This window comes from Myotis yumanensis, unplaced genomic scaffold, assembly GCF_028538775.1.
Source record: "Myotis yumanensis isolate MYYU_CA2020_CCGP unplaced genomic scaffold, mMyoYum1.0.hap1 SCAF_22, whole genome shotgun sequence".
Classification (NCBI taxonomy): domain Eukaryota; kingdom Metazoa; phylum Chordata; class Mammalia; order Chiroptera; family Vespertilionidae; genus Myotis; species Myotis yumanensis.
In genome coordinates this window covers 8,309,435-8,333,218 of record NW_027223773.1, presented here as the reverse complement: position 1 = coordinate 8,333,218, position 23,784 = coordinate 8,309,435, and the positions used below count along the sequence as shown (strand labels likewise).

Here is a 23,784-nt window from a genome sequence, read left to right as displayed (position 1 = left end):
CATGAATGTTCATAGGAGCTTTACGGGTGATAGGCCCAGCCTGGAAACAACCCAAATGGCCTTCAACAGGTGAGTGGTTGAACAAGCTAGGACACCTCCACAGCAGTCATGCTATGCTATGTAGCAATAAAACTGTTCATACAGGCAGAAGCGGGGCTCCATCTTAAGGGAACTTTGTGGAGTTCGAAAAACCAATCTCAAAATGCTAACCTGTGTGATCCCATTCACACAACCTTCTTAAAATAACAAAAATGAGCCCTGGCTGGTTTTGCTCAGTGGTTAGAGTGTCGGCCCGTAGACCGAAGGGTCATGGGTTCAATTCCTCAAGGGCACATACCTCAGTTTCAGGTTCATTTCCCACCTCTCGGTGGTGGTACATACGGGAGGCAACCAGTTGATGTGTTTCTCTCACATTGATGTTTTTCTCTCTCTCCCCTCCTCCTCCCTCCCTTCCATTCTCTCTGAGAATCAATGGAAAAGAATATCCTCAGGTGAGGATTAAACCAAAAGAAAACACTACAGAGATAGAGAAGATTTTAATGGTTGATGAGGCTAAGAAGGGAGTGGGGTATAGAGGTGGTTATAAGGGTTAAAACAGGTCTTTGGAGATAGAATAGTTTTGTATTTTGATCTGTGATGATGGTTACAAGAATCTACTAGTATACATGTGATGAAATTGCAAGGTATATACAAGTGCCTGCACACACACACTCACACGAGTGTATGAGTACCCATAAACCTGTAAACTTTGAATAAGCTCCCTAGATTGTGTCATTGGGATTTTCCTGGTTGTGCTACTGTACCATAGTTTTATAGGAAAACTGGGTGAAGGGTACATGCACACTCCCCTACCATTTTCCTGCAACTCTCTGTGACTATATAATGACTTCAAGAATAAAACATTATAAAAAGTCATGTGCTGCATTCATTCAATTTAAGGTCTAACCCTGTATCATTAAGGAGCAGGTGTTTATTTCTGCTAAAATTGAAGAATAAAGTAGACTAGCAGCAAACAATCTAAGAAGCGAGGAACATGGATAGGACTGTAGTTGAAATGACTGGTAATTCACTTAGAAACTCATGGAGGGTCGATATGTGTGATGAGTACTGAGTTTGCTTACCTGTGTTTTCATGAATGCAGTTGTATGAGAATGAGGAGTGCAGAGGGAAATGTGTCCAAAACGCATTGGGAAGCTGAGGTCCGGGGCCCCCATTCCTGCTGGCTCGGTAGCTGCCATTAGCTTCTTCCAGACCTAAGCCCAGAAAAGACAGTAAAGTGATTAAAAATATGCCAACAGGAATAAATGTACTCGCTCCCCAAATAGATTTAATCATATTTTAAAATGTCCCATTTTATATTGTATTTTTTGGAAATCACTTAGGCCTCAAATCAGATGATTGTTGGAAAAAGAAGAGCAGTTTGGGAACCCAATTTTGAGATGCGTACTCTTACTCTTTCACACAAATAGATAAGCAAATTTCGAAACTGTTTTTTCCACACAAATAGATAAGCAAGTTTTAAAATTATTTTTTTCACTCAAATAGATAAGCGAAATTGGAAACTTTTCCCCACACAAATAGATAAGCAAGTTTTGAAATGTTTCTATAGCTTTTCAGCAATGGTAGTAGATATGAAATATATACATAATTTTGGATGGTCCCAAAAAAATGTCATGCCTTATTAAGAACTTTCAAAAGAGTGCAAGAGTTGCATAATTTATTTTTTGAAAATTGCCACTTATTATAGCAGTAGGGGATGTCTTTAAAGATGATGAAACATCCACACAGTGTATTATGCTGGAAACTGGATATATTACATTTCAATCTATTACTAGGGGCGTCTCTAGGAAATAAGTGACATATGTATGGGGAAAAGTATGTAAAGCACCCACCATTCAGCTAAAATGGGGGCATGTAAAAGTAAATATACATATTTGCTTATATATTTTTTTAAAAAATCAAAGGAAAAACATAACACTTAAAAAATGATTACTTCGCCCAGCCTGTGTAGCTCAGTGGTTGAGCATCAACCTATGAACCAGGAGGTCATGGTTCAATTCTAAGTCAGGGCACGTGCCAGGGTTGCAGGGGGCGTGCAGGAGGCAGCCGAGCAATGATTCTCATCTTTGACGTTTCTCTCTCTCTCTCCCCCTCAATTCCTCTCTCTGAAATCAATACAAACATAAAAAGTAAATTTAAAAAAATGATTACTTAGAGGGGAAGTAGAGAAAAGGTGAAAGTCACAGGAACAGAAAGTCAGCTTCTCTCAATAAACCTGTTTTGTTTTGTTTTACATCTGACATTACAACCACATACATATTTCATACAATTTTAAAATATAATACAATTAAAAAGCAACTCCTAAAAACGGAAAGGAAAATAAAACACATGGACCTAACTAGCTATGCATGGAGCTGGTGGCGTGACCTCACAGAGAAAGTCTCTCTAGGTGACTTTAAAGCCAGGACTCTTACTGAACATTCCAAGGGGGATACATTTTAAAGACAAAAGGAAGCTGAAAAAAATCCTCAACTTTTTCTATGATATGTTTTTGATAATAGTATTAGCGCTGTTATTGAGCAATGATTGGATATTTGGTATGAAAGAACGGTTAGCTTTTTTGTTTGTTTGTTTAGATGTGATAATCTTACAAGTATGTTTGAAAAGAATCATTATCTTTTGGAGATACATGCTGAAATATTGACCAATGATGCTCAGGTTTGTTTATTTCAAGTAATCCAGGGGCTAGGGCCATGAGTTGAGGTACAGAGGAAGAGGCCATGAATTGGACATTCCTGGAGCTGGGGGATGAGCATGTAAGATTCATGCTCTTATTCCCTGTACTTTTGAATCCATTTCAAAATTTTCAAGTTAAAATATGAAAAATGTCAATCAAGTAAGAGTTGAAAAATTCAAAACAAAAGCTCATGCATTGCTTTCTTCGGTAATATGGAAGATGATCTCTATAGAAATGCATTGCTGGTAAGCCCAACATAATTTCCAACTTCCTCAAAACCAAGTGCCTTCTATAAGGAACTATCTCCACCAAGGTTAAATTTTTTTTTTATTGTCTAAAGTTTTACATATGTCTTCTTTTTCCCCAACTGACACCACGTCCCCACTCCCAGACATTCCCACCCCGGGCAAGCCCCCACCGCCCCCGTGTCTGTGTCCATTGGCTATGCTAATATGCATGCATACAAGTCCAAGGTTCATTGTTTGACTTCCTTTCAAACCATAAGGGTATCGGGACCTAGCACAAGATCTTTTGGGGCATCATCAATTTTAAAAATTTAGGAAAAGGAAATTCGTTATTTTGGGGGGCATGGAAGAAAATTTAGCCTGAGCTTCTTAGTTAGCCTCATGTGAGAAAACCCAGAGAAGTAGAGAAGAACCAATTTCCAGCTCCTGGTGGCTGATCCTGCTGATGGAGTCTCCACTGCTGCTACTCTGTGGAGAGAAGGGATGGTGATGTGGCCACTGGAAGAGTCTTTCTACTCTTTCTAAGCTTCATTATTTGATTGTAAAATGAGGCAATTGTGAAGCTTAAATTAAAAACACGCCACTTAGATAAGTGCTGAAGATGGTGCCTGGAAATCAACATGCTCCAAAAAACGTTATGAAAAACTACAGATTTTATGTTTCTCTTTCCAAGAGAATAGTATCCACCGCATATGGTTGTCATTAGCTTCAAGTGAAAACACAGTGCATGTAAAGTGGTTATTGCTTGTGATTATGCCTATTGTCACTAGGTCACACGATGAGGGGACCCCCATTCGGCAGATGGCTCATCTCATATAGGGTTTTCTGAAGGCCTGGGGCTCGGAGTTTGGTGGACTTCCAGAGGCCTAAGAGGGCTGACATCATCTCTGAAGGCTTGCTTCCTTAGGTGATAGCCTGGTGGACTTGTTGGCACTCACGGCCATTTTTTTGCGGTAGGCCTGTCCTTGATGGTCTGATTTTGGAAGAGGTGGCTGACCCTGGCTGCTTGGGTTGCAAGAGTGTATTCATCGAGGTGAGCTATTGAGGGGTTGAACAGGTTAAAATCTGGTTGTGATGACCACTTGTTGCCTAGGCTACAGAACAATACATCTTTTCCTAAGTTTGTGGGGAACATTTCCATTTTCAATGCTTGCTTTTCACACACGTACCAATTTTGCTGGAAGCTAACTCATCTAAAAGGAATAAAGTTTGTACCCCTGATGCTGAATATGATAGTATAGGGGGTTCAGAATATGTCACCCCAAAATACAACAATTTGGCATAGTGATCATTTTGAATTAAAGGGACTTGAGAAACAGCTGCTGTAAGGACAATCTGAACCTCCTTTGTCCATAGGAGGACGAAGGTAGATCCCATATGAGTGGTAGAAGGCATCCTTGTCACTGGAGACAGGTAATTTAGGGGAGAGGGCTCTTTATACAAACCTTGCTAATCTCCCCCATTTTACTACACTTAGTCTCCAACTCTGTCTTGTCAATTCTTCACGTGTTTATTGTTTCTTTGTCCAAAAGATACGAAAACTTTCTACTCTGGTCACTTTTTTTTATTCTCATAGTTTTATGGGACTCCCACCTGTACATACATAACTAAATTTGTTTTTCTTTGGTCAAATTTGTTTTTCTTTTGTCTTTTTGTTTCAGGTGGGGTCTCAGGCAAGAACCTAGGAGGGCAGAGGGAAAATGATTTTTCCTCTTTTATGATATCTTATTAAATTAATCAACTTTATGAAGTAGGTACTATTAGCCTCCTTTAAGGAGACAAATTGGAAGCACAGGGAAGTTTAGTGTTTTGCCCAATATCAGATAGCCAGACAACGACAGTAAACAAGAAAGTGGATTTGAAAGCATATCTGTGCGACTACAAAGCCTAGACTTTTAATCCCTATGCAGGTTCTGATTGCTGCCTGCTTTGTTAAAGCAAATGCTAAATATGTTACAATTTAATGTAAAGGGGGAAACACAAGTTAGTTATTCATTTACCCATTTAACACATCTACTGAGCCCCTGTTATCTGCTAGGCGCTGTTCTTTTTTTTTTTTTAATATATTTTATTGATTTTTTACAGAGAGGATGGGAGAGCGACAGAGAGTCAGAAACATCGATGAGAGAGAAACATCGATCAGCTGCCTCCTGCACATCTCCCACTGGGGATGTGCCCGCAACCCAGGCACACGTCTCTGACCGGAATCGAACTCGGGACCCTTCAGTTCACAGGCCGACGCTCTATCCACTGAGCCAAACCGGTTTCGGCTAGGCGCTGTTCTTAATGCTTCTGAAGATACAGAGATAAAGACAAAGCCAATACCTTCTTAGGACTTCCATTTTAGTGAGGAAGTCATTAACCAATAAGTATAAAATATGCATAGTCATAAACAAATAAGTATAAAATATATTAATGTCAGATAACAATGAGTTATGGAAGTACTGTTCTAAAACTTGCTAGTTTCTTGAAGAACTAATAATTTGAGGACACAAAGCATGAATACACGAAAAGTTAAATAGCCAAAAGTGGCAGGCAATCCAAATAAAATAAGAATGGAAACAAGGCATCAAAGATTAATTTCGATTAGTATTATAGAAAACAAATGAGGCGAGTTTAGAAGAGGGGAAGATTACTCTGGGGAAGTGTTTGGGAGGAAACTGAAGACTAGATAGGATTTGGCTGGTAGGAGGGAGGGAGGTGTTCTGGGACGGTTAATTACCTCCCCGAGACAACTGCAAGTTCATTCTTTTTTCTAATAGTTGCTAAACATGACAGATTTAAAGAGTGTAAGTTTGGCCCTCCTGGCTCTTCACACTAAATCTGAAGCCCCATTCCATTTCATCAGCCTGACCTCAAAAGCATCAGCAAGGGTTGGATGTGCATGCATCAACTTCTGGACTTCAACAGATGGATATGCTTTTTTCAGGAAGAAAAAAAAAAAAGCAAACAAAACACTACATTTACCATGCCCTGTAGAGTATGAAAATCTAGCTGACATTCTCATTTATTCATCATCCGCCTCCTTTAATATGTCATCCATCATTTGCTCCCATGTCCCTTAAGAGCTTGTGAAAAGCTAGAGTGTAAATGACTGAGCAGTCAAATGCCAAATGCCTTCCATTATTTCTCTGATGGGAGTATGGGGAGTGGGGGAAGTCAAGGTCTGTTCACCGCAGTGGCTGATGGAACAGGAACTTGATTTCGAACTTGTGGAGCACTTCTCTGTCGGGTAGGGCTTTGCAACAATGGTTGAAGGTAGGGCACAGCTCTGGGACAACCCAGGGATTGCTGTATTTTGAAACCAGGCGCTGCACACGAACCATTCTAGAAAGGAGTCTCTGTGTCCACGCTGCCTGAAATTTGAGCACATGTCCGGAGGAGTCGGCCCAGATCCTTTCACACATTCCCTTGGAATCCTTCCTACAAAGGTAGACTCAAAATTAATCCTGGGGGCCAAGGTGGCTAAAACATATGTGAGGGAAGTGACAGGATAGATTTTCAAGCAATGAAAAGGAAATGATAGATGACTTTTTTCGCCTACATTGATGGAGACGTTGAGGAGAGAACAATGCAATATTTTTAAAAAATGCAACCAACGACATCTCCTGATTTCACTGTTACTTCACTTCAGCTTCAGGTGTCAGAGACGTTTAGAGCCAAAGAATCCAATCTAATTTCCAGGACTCTAAGGTTGTCCAAGGAGCCCTGTAACCCGAAGACCCAATCCCCTCTGAGTGGGCTGTTTTTCCACTTGTGATTTTTTTCAGGGACTTTTTTTTTGGGGGGGGGGGGTGTGGGGGGGGGGGTTGGAAGTGGTCGTATGGGGTTGAGATAAAGATAAAATTCCCGAGTGTTTGTAATATATACACTTTAATTATTTTGAAATAGTTGAAGGAACCTAGTCAGAGGCAATGTGTTCTAAAAATGTCAAACTTCTCATAATGGAATATATTAATATTCCAGTGACCAAAATAAAGGAATAAAATTAATTCAATTCATCTCTATTAAGTGCTGAGTGTTTAATAAAAGCCATTATGTGATGTGCCATGGGGGGCGGGGGATATAAATAAAGATGTTATTTACATATATCCTTAGAGAAGTGCCAATCTCACTAATGTTCAAAAAAGTCTAAAAGAAAAAAACAACAACAAAACCCCACGATTTTGGTAAACTGTGGTGGCTGTGTTTATACATACATATTGGTTTCAAAAATTCTACCAATATCTGATGCGGTTACATAAAATTTTCTATAGGAGAGCAGTCATGTAAAAAATCAGAGGAAAATTAAAAGAGTAAAATCTCATTTTGTCTGGAGTTGTGCACCCTTCCTTTTACCTTCTCAAATATGACCAACCCAACCAGATTTCCTTCCAGCATTGGAAAAAGTTGCTGGAGCTCGCTGCGTCCAGCAATAAGAGCTGGTGTGCGAATGGGGGTCTTGGTCAGCTCTGCCCTTGGACTTGAGCAAGAAGTAGCCCTGTCCTGAGCCCTTGAGTTTGACCACCTTTGTCACCTGTGTTCAGTGCTGGCCCACCATGATGCGTAACCAGGGCTGGTTACGGAATTTGTGGGGCCAAGTGAAAAATAAAAATATCCATTTTACAAAAGAGTGCTGTGAAAGTGACATACAAAGATATGTTTTCCTTCTTCCACTGGTCTCTCTCTCTCTCTCTCTCTCTCTCTCTCTCTCTCTCTCTCTCTCTCTCCCTCCCCCTTGAACTTGTCATGGTGTTTTCATTTGCTTTTTCATGTCGTCCCAAGTTTTAAATTATTGGCATGCATCTTGCGTTCGCCTTCACGTTGTGCAATGCCGGCTGTAAATGTAAACACCGGGCCATTTAGCTCATATGCACAATCACCGAAATTACACAATCTGCATGTGCTTGCTCAATCCCTGGAGCTGGCCAGGAAAGACGAAACACAAGCCAGACTCTGAGAGGTGAGAGAAAGGAAGAGAGGATTCCCCCCAGGCGTGGAGCCAGCCGAGGGAGCGAGGGAGCGCTGGGTATGGAGATCTGGGTGGGAGTGCGGGAGAGTCCTCTCCCACAGCAGGGGTGCAAGGGAATCTTATTTAAAAGACACGGTTCCCCAGGAGAGCTGAGCATCCGTGGCCTTCCTTCCCTTCCTGTCCCAACGTGTGATTCAGGAGATATTTAAGAATGAGTGTGGCATTTGCAACACTTGGACACAGTAGCTTAGACACATGTTCATGCTATCAAACATTCATTTTCCTTTTAGATCTGTAAAATATAGGTAGAGATATGACGTGCATCACATGTGGTTATGATTCTCCGCGCAGGCAGACAGATGCACACTGAATGCTGGAACTGGGAATAGTCTTTTGAATTAAAATATAGTGATGTAATAAACTTTTCAAACCTTTTCAGCTTTATTTAAATATTTTGGTTTAGATATTAGATAAAAGTAAGTTATAATTTGTATTTTGTCTGTTAATTTTAATGGATAGCTTTTAATACGTTGAGAGGATAACTTTTTAAAACATGTCTAAAACTAACTTTGCTTTTATTATATTTGCTTTAATTTACATTGTATATACTTTGTACATATTTATATTTTACTTTGTGCTAGAACAATACTAAATCACAACAAAACGTTGGTGCAGATCTTGTTTGTAACAATATAATTACTGATTTTCCTGAAACAAAGGAAAGAATAATAAATTTTTATGGCATGAAAGCATACTTTATGAATTGTGGAGGTCTTTGCTTTATTACTCATCCAGACATCACTAGCCCATAAACAGGATACCTTTATGTGCATAATAATAATTAACTTCAGTTGTCTTTGATGTTTTGCAAACGTTCAGTCATATAAAACCATAGCTTTACTCATGTTCATTTTTTAACCTTTGTCAATACCAAGGTATAATTTTCAATGTTCAGAGGATTGAACTTTTTTCCTTAACTCTTTATTAACTCAATTTATAACTTTAAAAAATTATTTTATTATTTTTTTTTCCATCACCATTTATCCCCTCTAACTTTTAAGTATTCAAACATATGGTTTACAGGCCTCTGTAGTCTTCTTGCCTTGGATCTCACATATTAGGTGAAGGCCTGTTTTTCTTTTTTGTTTGTTTGTTTTTCATTAAAATATTGTTTCTCAATCTATAAAAATCCCAGACATAGAAGACAATTGGCTTTTGTGAATGAGACCAATGGAGGGACTTTAGCTTCAAACATTTTTTTTCTCAGGATCACTTTGGGGTATGGACTCTTTGAACTTGGAACAGTTGATAAAATTACTTACACTGTCTAGGTCAGGGGTGGGCAAACTTTTTGACTCGAGGGCCACAATGGGTTCTTAAACTGGACCGGAGGGCCGGAACAAAAGCATGAATGGAGTGTTTGTGTGAACTAATATAAATTCAAAGTAAACATCATTACATAAAAGGGTACGGTCTTTTTTTTTTTTTTTTTTTAGTTTTATTCATTTCAAATGGGCCGGATTCGGCCCGCGGGCCGTAGTTTGCCCACGGCTGGTCTAGGCTCATTTTTCTCTTTGCCAAAACACACATAGCATCCAATATTGGAATATTAAGCTTTGGGCCAGTGGCTTGATGGGAAGGTTGAAACAGAGTGTGTTATAGAGTCTAAAAGGAGGTTAAATGATGCCAGGTCAGTATCATTCACTGGTCCCCAGCATAAGTGAATGATGCTGGAGACTAAATAAATAAATACATGCATACATACATAAAAACTTCTCTCATTCTTTGAGTGATATGTGACTTACTATATAATAAGACCCAAGAAATAGAAGCGCATAATTCAGAATCACCAAACACATGAGGAAATAAGCCACCATGAGTGAGAATGATCAGAAACAAAACCAATAGCTAGACCCAAAGTAATTCAGATACTGAAGAATTTAGATGAAGAATATGAAGTAATTTTGCATAAACTACTTAAAGAAATAAAAGCTGGAATCACAGAAGTAAGCAGGAAGTAAAAGATTATGATCAAACTATCAGATGAATCTGAGTAAGAACCAAATATAACTTTTGGAAATTAAATATATTGGCACAGGAGACTTCATGAACAGGTTAACAAGCAGATTAGGCCAGCGTAAGAGAAAAGTAAGTAAATTAGAGAAAAAATAGGAAAAAAAAATCCATAATTATACTCAGGGGGATATAGAGATGGAAACATAAGAAAAGTTAAAATATGCAAAACAGCTAAGAGATATACAAAACAGAATGAGAAGATCTAACATAAATCTAACCATAGTAAATCTTCCAGAAGGAGAGAATAAAAGAGACAATTTTAAAGACACTGACACAATTTTCCTGCCCTAATAAAAGTATTAATTCCCAGATAAAAGAATCGCAATTTATAGCAAAAGATAAATACAAAGACATTTACAAGAGGCACATTAGATAAAACTGCAGAGCAATGGGGATGAAAACATCTTCAAGCAGCAAAAGGGGAATGTCAGCTTGTGTATGAAGAGAAGAGAGTGGCTTTATGGGAGATGCCTGGATAGCAACTATAGAATTAAGAACATTGTGGAATAATGTCTCTAAAAGTGCTGACACAAGATACTCTTCAACCCAGAATTTTGTATCCAGCAACACTACTTTTCAAGATGAGAATCGGCTTAAACTGTCTGCTTGCTATTATCAGGTGCCCCTTTTGATTTATGTTTTTAATACATCCCATTCATAAACTTAGGTTTTAAAGGGTGTCCCAAAATTCACGCAAGATTTGGATTTTGCGTGAGCATTAACAACAACAACAAATAAAAGCCTAATTTTACTTGGTTTATTGAATCAGATTCTAATATCCGTTGCCCTTTTATTTCAATCCCTTCAATTTGATAAGCATTACCAAAGTACCAATTATGGCCCAGGAGCAGGGACAATGAAGACCAATGAAGACCACAGCTTTGCGTATGTGCCAGCAAAGCCATGGAGGCCATTTACCCGATGTGCTATTCCATACATAACCCTATACTGTATACTTTATGAATCAATAAAAAATTTATTTACAATTTTTCATTATAAACCTGTGTTTTCTATCAAAATTACTTCTTGCGTGAATTTTGGGACACCCTTTATATCTTTGATAATCCAGTCACATGTACTATTCTTATCAGTGTGAAGGCCAAACGAACAGAAATTCCATTCCTAGAATCTAAATTCCATTCACCCTAACATGATTCTGGTGCCCTAATTTATATTCTAGTAGCAAGTAACAGCGTTTTCTCAGCATAGTTTGCAGTTTTCAAATAGTATATAGTGCTTTGTAACTTAGAAAACACTTAACCCTACAATATCTCATTTAATCCTAACATTTGATATATAGGGGTGGGTAAGAAAGTTAGTATTTTTTATATTTTACCCGGAAGAAAACAACTTCCTAAGATGTTAAATGCCTTGTTCAAGTCATGCAACTGGAATTAGGCGGAGCTAGGACCCTTCCATCCAACATTTAGCACAAGTGTATTAAATATGATGACATGTCAGACACTCTTGAAGATAGCAGAAGGCTGATGGAATGATTCTCACCGCCTTAGTTTCTGCAAGTCATCTGATGTTTTACATTTCACTGAGTTCTGCTATTTCTCAGTGGCCAGGTTCAGTCAAACTCGCCTCTTAAATTCTTTGACCATGTTCTTGAACAATTGAAAATGAGCAACCTCTAAAAATATCAATAATGCAGTTTTCTCCATAGCTTGTTGGTCACAGACTGATGTGCCTGCACAGCCATGACTGGGTGAATCTAAGCCAGGGTTTCCTCATGTCTGTGGCCCCTGCACCCAGCACCCAGTGGGAGGTCAATACCTCTTTGTTGGATGAATAATGTACAGAACATATGATATTTATTAGACAATTTTGGCCATGTGTCTCCTTTGGTGAAATCATATGGGATGCATCCAACTGAGCATCTGCTACCTGATTAGGCCCTTTCTGGGGGAGAAACAGCAGCTCTGAGGACTTGTGGCCGGCGGGGATCACAGGGCAAGTTCCCAAGCTGTCCTGTCGGTCCATCAGCATCGTGCTTCCTCCCTGACTTTCTGGTCACCCACCTTTGCTCAGTCTATGGCTGATTTCCTGCTCAGCGTCTCCAATCTGATTCATGGAGTGACCTACTTTCTAGGCTCTGCCCCTTCCTCCTGGTTGAAAGACGGACGGGCATTCTCCTTCCTGCCTAGGAGCTTCTATGGACAGAGATCTGGGAACAACCCCTTGTAGGCATGGCCTATTGGTTCCTCGCCTCCATCCACCTCCATCCACAGCATCTCTTTCTCACCCTGGTGGGTCTTGTCCTGGATCAGAAGGATGTATGTATTCTCTACAGATGCCAGATTCATCTGTGTCCTTGGAACGTCTTTGGATGTTTGAATTCCTTGCTTTTTTACATCTCTTTTGGTAACCTCAATTCCCCCTTTCTTTTCTTAGCTTCAGTGACATTAAAAATCTGGCCTGTTTCAAAGCTAGATCCAGCCAGTCTGAGGACAAACTAAAATGCCTCCTTGCTCCTTGAAAAGCAGCAAGCAAACCTCACCTGTCACACACTTAAGATTTGTACACACGGCCAGGCACAAAACTATGGTAATCAAGGCCCCTCCTGCCAGCCCTCATGGGTTGTCATCCTTGCATTCCTGTGTGGCAAAAACAGGCAAGGATGGACCATGTATACATCAGAAAATGCCCTCTAATTCTGACGGCAGTCACTCGTTGGAGATGGCACCTATTTGTATTTCCATTTTATTGTTGTTGTTGTTCTGGTAACACTTCAGTGCTTTTTTTCCTTCAAAAAGGTAATATTCCCAGTACACTGGTATACAGTTTGGAAAATTTTGCCTTCTGCACTTCCGGCATCGGAATCAAAGTCAAGGGCATTTCTACTGAGGAAGTTCAGTTTTTAATCCTGTGTTTGGATTATCTAGTATTCGTTGGTTCCAGACTTTCCTTTCTGAAACTTGACAAGCCCTAGGACATCTCCAAGGGCTATCAACTCCTCAGTTAATTTTTTTTCTCAAAGATAATGAAAATTTAATATTTGCTCCAGTAAAACATAATTAGGAATGTTGCTCTACAGAAAAATGAATTCCACAGAGCCACATGAAAAACAGAGGAATAATTTTGGATCCTGTATTTCTACTACTACTACTACTACTACTACTACGACTACTACTACTACTAGAGCCAGGACTACTCCTATTATTATTTGGCTCCATGATACTTTAAGGGAGAGTCTACCCTTTATTTTTTAGGCCCATCTAGCTGAGCCAGACACCATTTTGGAAGCTTCTTTTTGAGTCAATTCGGAAGCCATAATTTTTTCCTAATGTTGAACAATCCCCTGGAACAAGGCCATGTCATAGCATTCCACGGTTGGAAGAGATCTTAACGTTTAGCTCACACAACCGACCACCACCGACTGTTCTGTCTCCTTTCCTGCGTTCCTGTCAGGAGGGTGGTCTGGCCTCCGATGGAACACTGTGATGATCTGTTCTCTGAAACACTAGGAGGCTCTCTGTTTGATCATCTTTCACCTCATTCCTGGAGCAATTGCACTTGAACTGTGGTTGGGGAGCTGATCACGCCAAGGGGGTGGAAGGTAGGAACTGGAACGGACCAGCCGAGTCCAGTTGCATAAAATCACTTTGCTATTGCTGGCGTTCGACCAGCATAGATAACATTCACATCAAGAGGGCTCTTTTTTTGGAATTCGAATATTACCTCCAGAAGCCAGGGAGAATACCAGTTGCTCTCCTGTTAGAAGCGAACAGCTTTGCATACTTTAGAAGCAATGAGCCTAAACAAAAAGGGATTTTCTTCCAGTGGTTTGCCTTAGAGCCAAGAGGAGCCATAGTGCACACCATGGGAAGGAGGCATTTACTGGGCCTCAGAGCAAGTCTCCTTGTGGCTTGCTGCCTATTGTGTTTGCCTGAGCCCCTCTACTGTCCTGGAACTAACCCTTCGCTAATGTTAACCATTAGGCAAGGTATAATTTCTTTTCTTACACAATTTCTCAAGCAACAGCTCATACTTAATAACTGCCATTACAAACAGCTTTGCTCTATTGTACTAATTACTAAAAGGAATGGGTCACGTTCTCCTATTTTCTTTTCCACTCATATAATTAACTTGTTAAAAACTGAACCTCGCCTGGAACTGGAGGCAGTCATTTGGGGAATAATATCTTGCATTTGCAAAACATATTTTAATGTGAGACAAATCCTTCTTTCTCCCTTTGCTGTTCTGAAGCTCACTGGTCAGAATCGGGAAGAGGCAGCATTTAGGAGGAAGCACGCTGATGAAGGAGCAGCCGCTGAATCTGTCCTTGGGGGGATGGAGTCTGGGAATCTTCGCTACTCATGGCAGAGTAATTCCGGTGGGTCCCCTGAGCCGGATCACAGAACCACAGGCTTTGCATAATCTTCATCAATGGGTGTGAGCTGCAGCCTCGTGACTCATCCAAGGGTGAGCTGGGGTGGAGAGATGCAGAGCGAGCAGGAGAGAACTTCTAAAGAGAAGCCTAATTCCTGCCAAATGTCTAAAAGGGTCTACAGTGCGGGGGAAACTCAGCTACTCAGTTGTCTCTTGCAGAGGGCCCCCTTCCTCCAAGCACAACAACAACAACAACAACAACAAAAGGCTTGTTTGTTGAAAGGGCCCCAGGCATGGAGCTCAGGTGCAGGATTGGACATATCTGGAAGATGGAGTGAACTGGGCCTGCAATTAGTGAGCACACATGAAGCAGACTCATCGCTTCATCTCTCACCTTCTGGGAGAGTCCAAACTTTAAAACTGAAGACTTGCCTGGATGGTGTGGCTCAGCAGTTGAGCACCGACCCATGAACCAAGAGGTCAACCGTTCGATTCTCGGTCAGGGCACATGCTAGGATTGTGGGTTGGATCCCCAGTAGGGGGCGTGCAGTTGGCAGCAGATCAATGATTCTCTCTCATGGATGTTTCTATCTCTCTATCCCTCCCCCTTCCTCTCTCTCTAAACATCATGATTTCATTCGGTCAGACCTGGAAGTTTCTGAGCTCTCTGAAAGGTGATTTCTTGAGACACGGAATGGTCTATGAGTGTGTGCGTTGACTCCATAGCACTATATTATGAATAAAAATGCTATAATTGCATTTCAAATAATGCCAGTCTGCCTGAGGCACTTTCTGTTAAAAAAATGTTACCCTATGAGTGACAATCCATAGATGATCTCTCTAGAAGGCTGGAAAAAAAAAACAACAGAACTCAGAAGTTTATATATGTATAAATGTACAGGGTGGGGCAAAAGCAGGTTTACAGCTGCTCGTATGGAAAATAATACAATCATTAATAAACAATACAAGAATAAACTCTGTGTTTCACGTACTCACACCTACCCTTGCTCCACCCTGTATGTATGTATTATAAAAACTAGATATATTAAATTTCTGGAGTATGTACACATACATATATTTATATAATTTGTATAATTATATAATTGTATGTATATAATTATATACATTTCTGAAAAAATATACATGTCTTTGTCTATGAAGGTCAAAGTTGAGATCTCAGATGTGGATCTGCTTTATTATTTGATTACCTAGGCTTTAAAGGTTTAAGGGGAGGTGGGATAGAATTCATAAGTTTCAAAGTTTACCCTGGCCAGGCAGCTCAGTTACTTAAAGTGTTGTCCCGATACACCAAGGTTGTGGGTTCGATCCCTGGTCAGGAAACATACAAGAAGCAACCAATGAATGCATCAATAAGTGGAACAACAAATCAATGTTTCTCTCTCTCTGTGTCTCCTCTCTCTCTCTCAAAAATAAATAAATAAAAAAATTTTGGAAAAGTATCAGAGTTTACACAAACAGCCTTCTTCTTAAAGGTTTCCTGGCCAAGTCTGGCTACCCTGAGAGGCTGAGGAAGTCACATGACCTTCTGGGCACATTCCATACTGTCCAAACCTTTTTGGGCTGACCCATCGCAGGCCATGAGCTCAGCAAAACAGGCAGCACCTTAGGCAAACAAGACCGCTAGGCCCAAAGGACAGGCAGCCTTCCACTTCGGTTCCTGTAAGAAATGGTCGATTCAAAAATGTTTTCTTTTCACCGAGTTAAAAATAGCGGAAACTGAAATAGCTCATCCTATGAAATAAGAGTGAGATGTGTGTATTTTTTTAAAAAACTGTCTTTCCTTAAAAATGTGTTGCATTCGACCAATCAGGCGGCTGCAGCCGGGATGGAATGTTAACCATCCCACCGGATGGCAAATTGGAGGGGAACATGCCTTTCATCTTAATTATAGGCTGGGCACGGGAATGCACTATACTCTTCGCTGTGTATGAGCCGGAGAAAACTTTCCCAGGGTATTTTCCTTTTGCATTTCTGACTCTTATTGGACTGGAAGCTCATTCATGTGACCCGGCAGGGTCCATTTTCCATAATAGGGCTAAAAATATGCCAGCAATGTTTTCCTTAGCACAGTCTGTGTGTGTTCAACATGAAAGCGACAGGACTCCTTTTCCTGTTGCTCCCAGTTCCCCTTTTCCTGGAGACACTTGCACTGTGATCCCACCAGTGTTATTGTTCAGATAGGCCCCATAACCCGGAGCAGAACCCACAATGGAACAACTGTAGGAATGGATTCCGCGTAAAGTACAGATCTTGCTCTTTCTTTATGGTTGTGTCGCTGATGACTCACCTTTAGTAGATCAGAGGCCTGGAAATGTTTTTCCTATAATGGGGTTGCACTGTCACCGAGTCATCTATAATGGGAACCAGGGTCTCTTATGACCAGTGAATTGTATCTAGACTGAGGGCTGACTGTAACGGAGCCCACCTAACTGGATGATCAAGGGACAGGAAAGTGAGCAAGGGCAGGTACTTCCGTTGGGCAGAATCCAGTTGAAGTCACTGATGCCTCTATATCTTTGGTAGACTATTTGCCAACCTTAACTTCTTCCTCTACAAATTGGGTATATAAAGTTTTTGCAAGGATTAGATATAAAAAATGTATCTGATGTACTTAGCATAGCACCCAGGTTATCCTAAGGAGAGAGCCTGCAACCTTGGTCTCATTTCTAATGAACTGAGTCAAGTAACCATAGACAGATTCCAAAATTCCGTGAGTAACAATGCTCACTGTGACTAGGATTATTGCCCCGGTCTTCTTCTGATGCCTACATATGGCTCCCATTCAAGCTCTAGACCAGGTTCTCAAATGGAGGCAGCTTTGATCCCACAGCAGGCATCTGGTCTTGGCTATCCTATCACCAGTGTGGGGAACCACCTAGTGAGTAGAGGATGCGGGTATTGCCAGGCATTCTATAATGCACAAGACAGCCACCCCTCCCTCCACAACAGAGAATTATCTGGACCAAAATGTAAGAAAACCTGGGAACAAAGGTTTTAGGATCTGTTGTTGAGGCTGGAAAGATACCACAGGAGCCATTCCAAGAACAGAACCGAACGAGCTTCTCTCCATGCCTCGTTTATTCCAGGGACAGATCTGAGTGCCTACTGCGTGTAGGGCTGCATTACTGGGGGCTGAGACAGCCTGGGTTTCTGAAGCCACTGTGCTTCCAAAGAGGCCAGGGTGCTGGCTGATGGTAAGTGCCTGCAGGTAATCCCAGAGATTAAATATAAATTAGAAGCGGCTTTGCCTGGTTTAGTATCACTCCTGAGACTAAAGGAGCATTTTCCAAAGTAAATGCATCTCCAAAGCAAGCTGATATTTTAACTGATTTAAGGGGCTTTTTACCAGCTCGCAGGAAGACGTAGAAACCAGCCTGTCTATAGAACAGCTGCTTCTTTGCCCCATCCAGGGGTTGCCAGATGCCACATGTGAAGAATGCTTACAAAAATGATATTCATTCAAAAGAAGTTAAAGGCCATGTTTTTATTGAATTCCAGAAATAAAAGTTAAAAGTTTCTGTGTGATTCAATTAAAATGTTTTGTCTTAGCTTCACATCTTTTAAAGCTCTGGATCTCACTTTGCTTTTCTGGTAGTGTTAGGCGCGTCAGGGTGTCAAAATGCGAAGAGGCTGATTTCGATTTAGAGATCTGTGTTCCTGTATAATCCCATCCGTTATCCAATAATAACTTACAGTGGACACTTTTCCCTACAAGTATGTAATAAGTGTTTCCAGGGCTATTCCACTTCTGGCTTGCTTCTCATGCTCTAGGTGTGTTTGTCATACTCTGCTTGTGATGGCTTCTTTCTGATGTCCCCGAAATGAATAGGTCACTCAACTCACCAGAACCCAGTAAGGTGGTTCCATGACCAGAGGACCAAGGGAGTCCAGTCTCCTGTCACTTGAAGTCTGTGTTTATGGTTCATGGCACACTGAAAAGTTCTCAGCCGCATATTATTCTATTCTTGGCGCACAGAAATTATTTTGCTTGTGTTGGCATGCTGTTCTATGGAGATTAAATTTTTATCAGTACTCACACTGTCAGTGCTGCAATGACTGATTGATTGAAACTAGTGGGGAGGGGCAAAGGAAAGCTTCGTGCAAAAATATCTATAGAAAGCTACACTGTGCATTCCTTTAATTGATAAATTAGCTTAAGCACATGCATAGTGAGTAAAGGCTGTGGAGAGGCCATTGCAAAGAGAGCCCACAGATTTTTGGATTACTCCAAGACGCGAACTAGATAAATTCATGTACACCCTTCTGAGTGGCCAGTAGCTCATGTCTAAAAATGGATGGATTGCCCTTCACCATCTCATGCTATCATTCTACAATTCAGTCAAAATAACACTTCATTCCAATGTGTGGCATTACATAGAAGCGAGGCCTACAGTAAATGTGGAGCGCAGGTACCCACTTGATTAAATGGTAAATTATTTCTGAGCAAAAACACCAAGAAGGACTCGATGATCCATGAACACCTGCCAGGCTCACAGGACTGTTCTGGAAAGTGGCCATGGAGGCTCCTTCCACACATGCTGCTCTTCTTGCCCATGAGAGCTCACTGCACTAATCACATATGATTAGATAACAGGGCCCGAGAAGCACCTAATACAAAGACAGCAATGTACATGTGGGCCAGTGGCCCCTGATATACTAATATATCCTTTTTAAAAAAATGTTTTTATTGCTATTGAGAGAGAGAGGAAGGGAGAGGGATAGAGAGAGAAACATGGATGAGAAAGAAACATCATTGAACGGCTGCTGGGGATCGATCCCACAACCAGGGCATGTGCCCTGACTGGGAATCGAACCGGTGATCTCTTGGTTCCTGGATTGGTGCTCAACCACTGAGCACCAGCTGCTGGGCTATCTCTCTTTTATATTGTAAAGCGAGTGGATGAGCCAAACTTTCTTGAGAAGTGTGGTTTGAGGGGAAGTCGGCAGATGGTAGAGTGGTGAGAAAACCAAGAGGCCCATAGGAACAAGACAATAACTAGAAGAGATGAGGTACCAGAAGCCATAAAGGAAGCTAAATCCTTGGAGAAATAAAAGCCTGAGGCAGTATTTGCTACAAGTAAGCCCAAATCCTGAAGTACCAGTTAATGCTTAATAACAAATGTCTAGCCATCAGTGACATATTTAGAAAAGAGACACCACCATTGGAAACATATATTAAAATAAAAAACATGAGGTTGTGAAAGCCTCATGACTTGATGAATACATCACATGAATAAGAATTAAAGATTAGGAGAAAAAAAATAATGGGCCTTTCTTAAATGGAGCACATTGTAAATACATGCTAATTATGTGCCTATGAGCAGGTTTGATCCAATGTCTCCACTGGGGCCTTGACTTGAGTCTGACCTTGAGCTCAGTGAAGTTTAAAATGAGTTAGTTAAGCCCTGACCGGTTTGGCTCACGGGTCCCAGGTTCGATTCCAGTCAAGGGCATGTACCTTGGTTGTGGGCACATACCCAGTGGGGAGTGTGCAGGAGCAAATGAATGATGTTTCTCCCTCTCCCTTCCTCTCTGTAAAAAATCAGTAAAATATATTTTAAAAAATAAAATAAAATGAGTTAGTTAAAATGTAGTTGCATCATGGTAAGTACTGAGCTTTGATATCCCAAATTGTTTCTCTCCCACCTCCACTTCCTCCTCCTCCTTTTCTTTCTTTAAAATTGTGTCTTACATATGCCTTTTTTAGGCTACAACTATCCTGGAAGATACCAACCATCACTAATTCCTCTCTGAATTCCCACTGACAGCATGATAAGATGCCTCGCACACAGTAGGTACTCAAGAAACACACACAGATAAGGTAGTGACAAATAACCAATAGTAGAGTTACTTTCTCAAACATCTATCACTGGGTTGAAGCACTTCATGAAATGCTTAAGGTATTTTCTACATACTAACTTCATGGAAAAAATGTATGTGGGCTAGACATAGTCAACATTCCCCGGACTCTACTGGCTCTGGTTCCCCAAAGTCATTGCTGGGTCACGCATTCACCAGAGGTCAACTCCTGGAGAATGCCTCTTTGAAGCTTCTCCGAATAAGGGTGTAATTTCAAGTTACTAATAACTCAGGAACACTTGATCTCTTTCCTTATTCTTGCCCAGATGAGTCACTTTCTTGGTAGTTTACCTTGAACTCCTCCTATTTATACACAGCAGACCAGCTGGCATGGAAAATCGTATGCATTTGTCTTTCAAATCGAAATATATTCTACATGCATTTTTTTCCTCCCTGGACTATTCTTTTCCTCAATTTTTTTCGTTTTGTTTTCATTTCTCTCGTGCCATTGTGTTTCCCTAAAACTAGGGAAGTTTCTTCCGGGGGTGAAATTAGTAGTAAATCTACCAGGAAGGCGGGGGTCTCCACCTTTGACTATATTCATTATGTTAGAACAAAAATAACAAAGAGGCCCACTGCATTGTTCCCCAAAGAATCGTCCAGAAAAACTTCCACTTTTCAGAGCCTCATTTGTTTTCTAAATCCCCGAAGAGAGATTTGACTCAGCAAAAATGAGCTTTAAGCCTTCTTTAGCAGCAGCAACAGCAGCCGCGCTGTGGATGTTGGCTCCAGGACCGGCCTAGTTATTCAGCAGATATTGTCCCGGCCAAGCCCTGGAACAGCTCTAGCCACTGCCCCAAATGCTGCCTACCAACCGTTGCCTAGGTGAGTAGAGCCTTGGCCATAAATCTTGGCACACTCCCCCTCCCCCAAACCTGCCTGATTCATTTGTTCACATGACGCCTTCTGAGTGGAAGGTATGATTGCCTGCCTTCTGGCTTGCTTAGTCTTTCTTTCTCTTCTCTCTGTGTGTGTGTCTCTGTCTCTGTCTGTCTGTCTGTCTGTCTCTTTCTTCACCTGGTAAGAGAACCAGCCAAAAACGGATTGAGAGAAGGCACCTGCCCCCATGCATCACTAACACACAAGCTAAGGAAAAGTACCGCTGCTTATGTGAAACTGTTTTGGGGTTCTTAACATTTCCCTTCAGAAAAAATTTTTTTTCTGAGGGCATTTTTGGGCTGTGAGGAACAGTTTGCTTTCTGTGGGTTTGATTTAAAGGTCTGTCTTCTCTGACTCTCTGTAATTGTAGGAAAGGCGATTGGTTAATGGCATGTGTCACTGAAACAATTGGTTGCATCAGCATTGCCATTTGTCTTAGTTGGGGCTGCCCTAACAGAATACCATGAGCTGCCTCCCCGAAAGAAATGACATGCATTTCTCACAGTTCTGGAGGCTTCCTGGTTTGTAGACAGCCCACCTTCTGAGAGAGAGAGAGAGAGAGAGAGAGAGAGAGAGAGAGAGAGAGAACTCTCATGTCTCTTCTTATGAGGGTACTAATCCCATTCATGAGGGCTACATCCTCATGACTTAAATACCATTATTTAATTAGTTAATTAATTGGATGTTAGGATTTCAGCATAATAATTTGGGTAGCGCACAGACACGGAGTCCTTAGTATCCTTAGACATGCCTTCTTTGATATTCTACTTTTCAAACCTTGCCTTTTTTTTTCTCTATCCAAGTTTCATCAATTTCCTAAATACCGCTCCTAAATGTCCTTGTTCTGTATGTATTATTTTATTGACCTATACATGCATAATATTAGTTTGTTCAGAGCTTAACTAGTTAAGCCTAGTTTCTAAGCTTCATTTAGATACACAGGAGACTAAATGAGATTTTAAACCTGGAGGCCTGATTCTGGGAATCAGTGGAGACAAGAGTATGGTTTTGACTTATGTAGTAAGAATTGAACATAAACAAAAGATTTAGTCAAGCTGATCCCTTATTGCCCAAGGAAAGTTCCTTTTAAGGAACTGGGCTGAACCTAGGTATGCTGGCCAGGTCCAAACAAATTGAGAAAACCCTCTCAATCCGTGTTTTATTCTACTGCCTTTTGAAGAACTGCCACTGGGTAATAAAAGAAGATTTATGGCTGGTCAGTGAGTTCCCAGTCACCATGACTAGGAAAACTCCAGCCACTAAGAAAAACTTGCTAGCACTGTGACCTTGTGTAAAGCACTAAATCCCTCAAAATTCCAGCATCTTTGTTTATACAATGGGGATGTTCTGGAGAGACCAAATAAACTGTGAATAAAGATGACAGCAATAGCCATGGTGGTAGCCACTCTCCAAGATGGCGCCCAACGATTCCTACCTCTTTGTATTTCTCGCCACTTCCCCGACACGAGGCCAAGGGTTAGCCTGTGACAAATACACCAGAGGTGGTGGTATGCCATTTCTGAAGTTAGGTCATAAAAGTTCTGTCTTTGTCATGCTCTTTCTATGTCTGTCTATCTGTCTGTCACTCTGTCTGTCTGTCTCTCTCCCTAGGAAAAGCCATCTGCCGTGCTGTGAGCAACCCTCTGGAAAGGCCCACACATGGTGAGGCACTGAGACCTTCTCCAACAGAGTGAGCTTGGAAGCAGATCCTTGCGCCCTGTCATGTCTTCAGGTGACTATAGCCCTGGCCAACACCTTGGAGGGCAATCTTATGAGATGCCCTGAGCCCGAACTACCCGGCTAAGCTGTTCCCAGATCCCTAATCCTAGACACGTTGTGACATAATACATGTTATTTTAAGTTGCAAAGTTTTGAAGTAATTCATTAAGCCTCAATAGATAATTAACACAGCGACATAATAATAGCTAATCAACCAGGTCCCTTTTCTCCCTCATAGAGAGACCTTCATTATGTTGCAAAGGTCTACACTTGGGTACAGTGATTCCAAAGGAATGACTGTCCTTCTGACTCACCATGGGGCTGCCTGAGGCTACATTATCCACTAACTCCAACACCTGTCACTTCTGCCATGTTGTCCTGATGAACTGCCACTCCTGGCACTTGACACACAAGTCTCATTGGCAGCACTGAGGAGACCAAGGCCTCTGGTGGCCACAGCTGTTCTGTTTGTCCTTGTTGCTGCTGATGCTGAACCACTGCACCGGGTTTGTTGCCTTGGTTCTGAGTCAACATGGTTTCCATGAATGACATCCAGGGTTAACCTGCAAAGCCATGCCTAGAACATGCACAAGGACTGGGACCATGAAAGACACTGACAAACTCTCATCATTCACACCTCAGCCCTGAACCACTTCTTCCATCACCCCGATTCCGTACCTGTTGGGGATTTTTCTTACCATTTAAGACCTTGACTTTCTTTGCTTCCCTAATTCTGGCTTTCTGTCCTTCGGGTCACCTTCAATACACACCCTACTCTGTTTCATTTGGCCACAGGATCATTCTCTCTTGGAGCTGCCTCCATGGGTCGAGATCTGGCCATATTTGCCTTGGCACTATGAGCTGGACTCGGAAAAATTCTAGATTTGTTGCCTGTTCTCACCTTTTAAATGCTGCCTCTGAGTACCTGGTCTGAACAAGATCCAGGCTCTGCCTCTTGGCTC

General features: G+C 41.3%; 1 long non-coding RNA gene across 1 annotated transcript in view; it reads right to left on the bottom strand.

Moving 5' to 3' along the window:
* LOC138999264 (uncharacterized) overlaps positions 1-23,784 on the bottom strand; it is a 258,828-nt gene that overhangs the window by 12,399 nt on the left and 222,645 nt on the right. The window contains exon 6 of the long non-coding RNA XR_011469352.1: positions 1,122-1,253. This is a non-coding gene — a long non-coding RNA (uncharacterized lncRNA). The remainder of the gene's footprint in view (positions 1-1,121; positions 1,254-23,784) is intronic.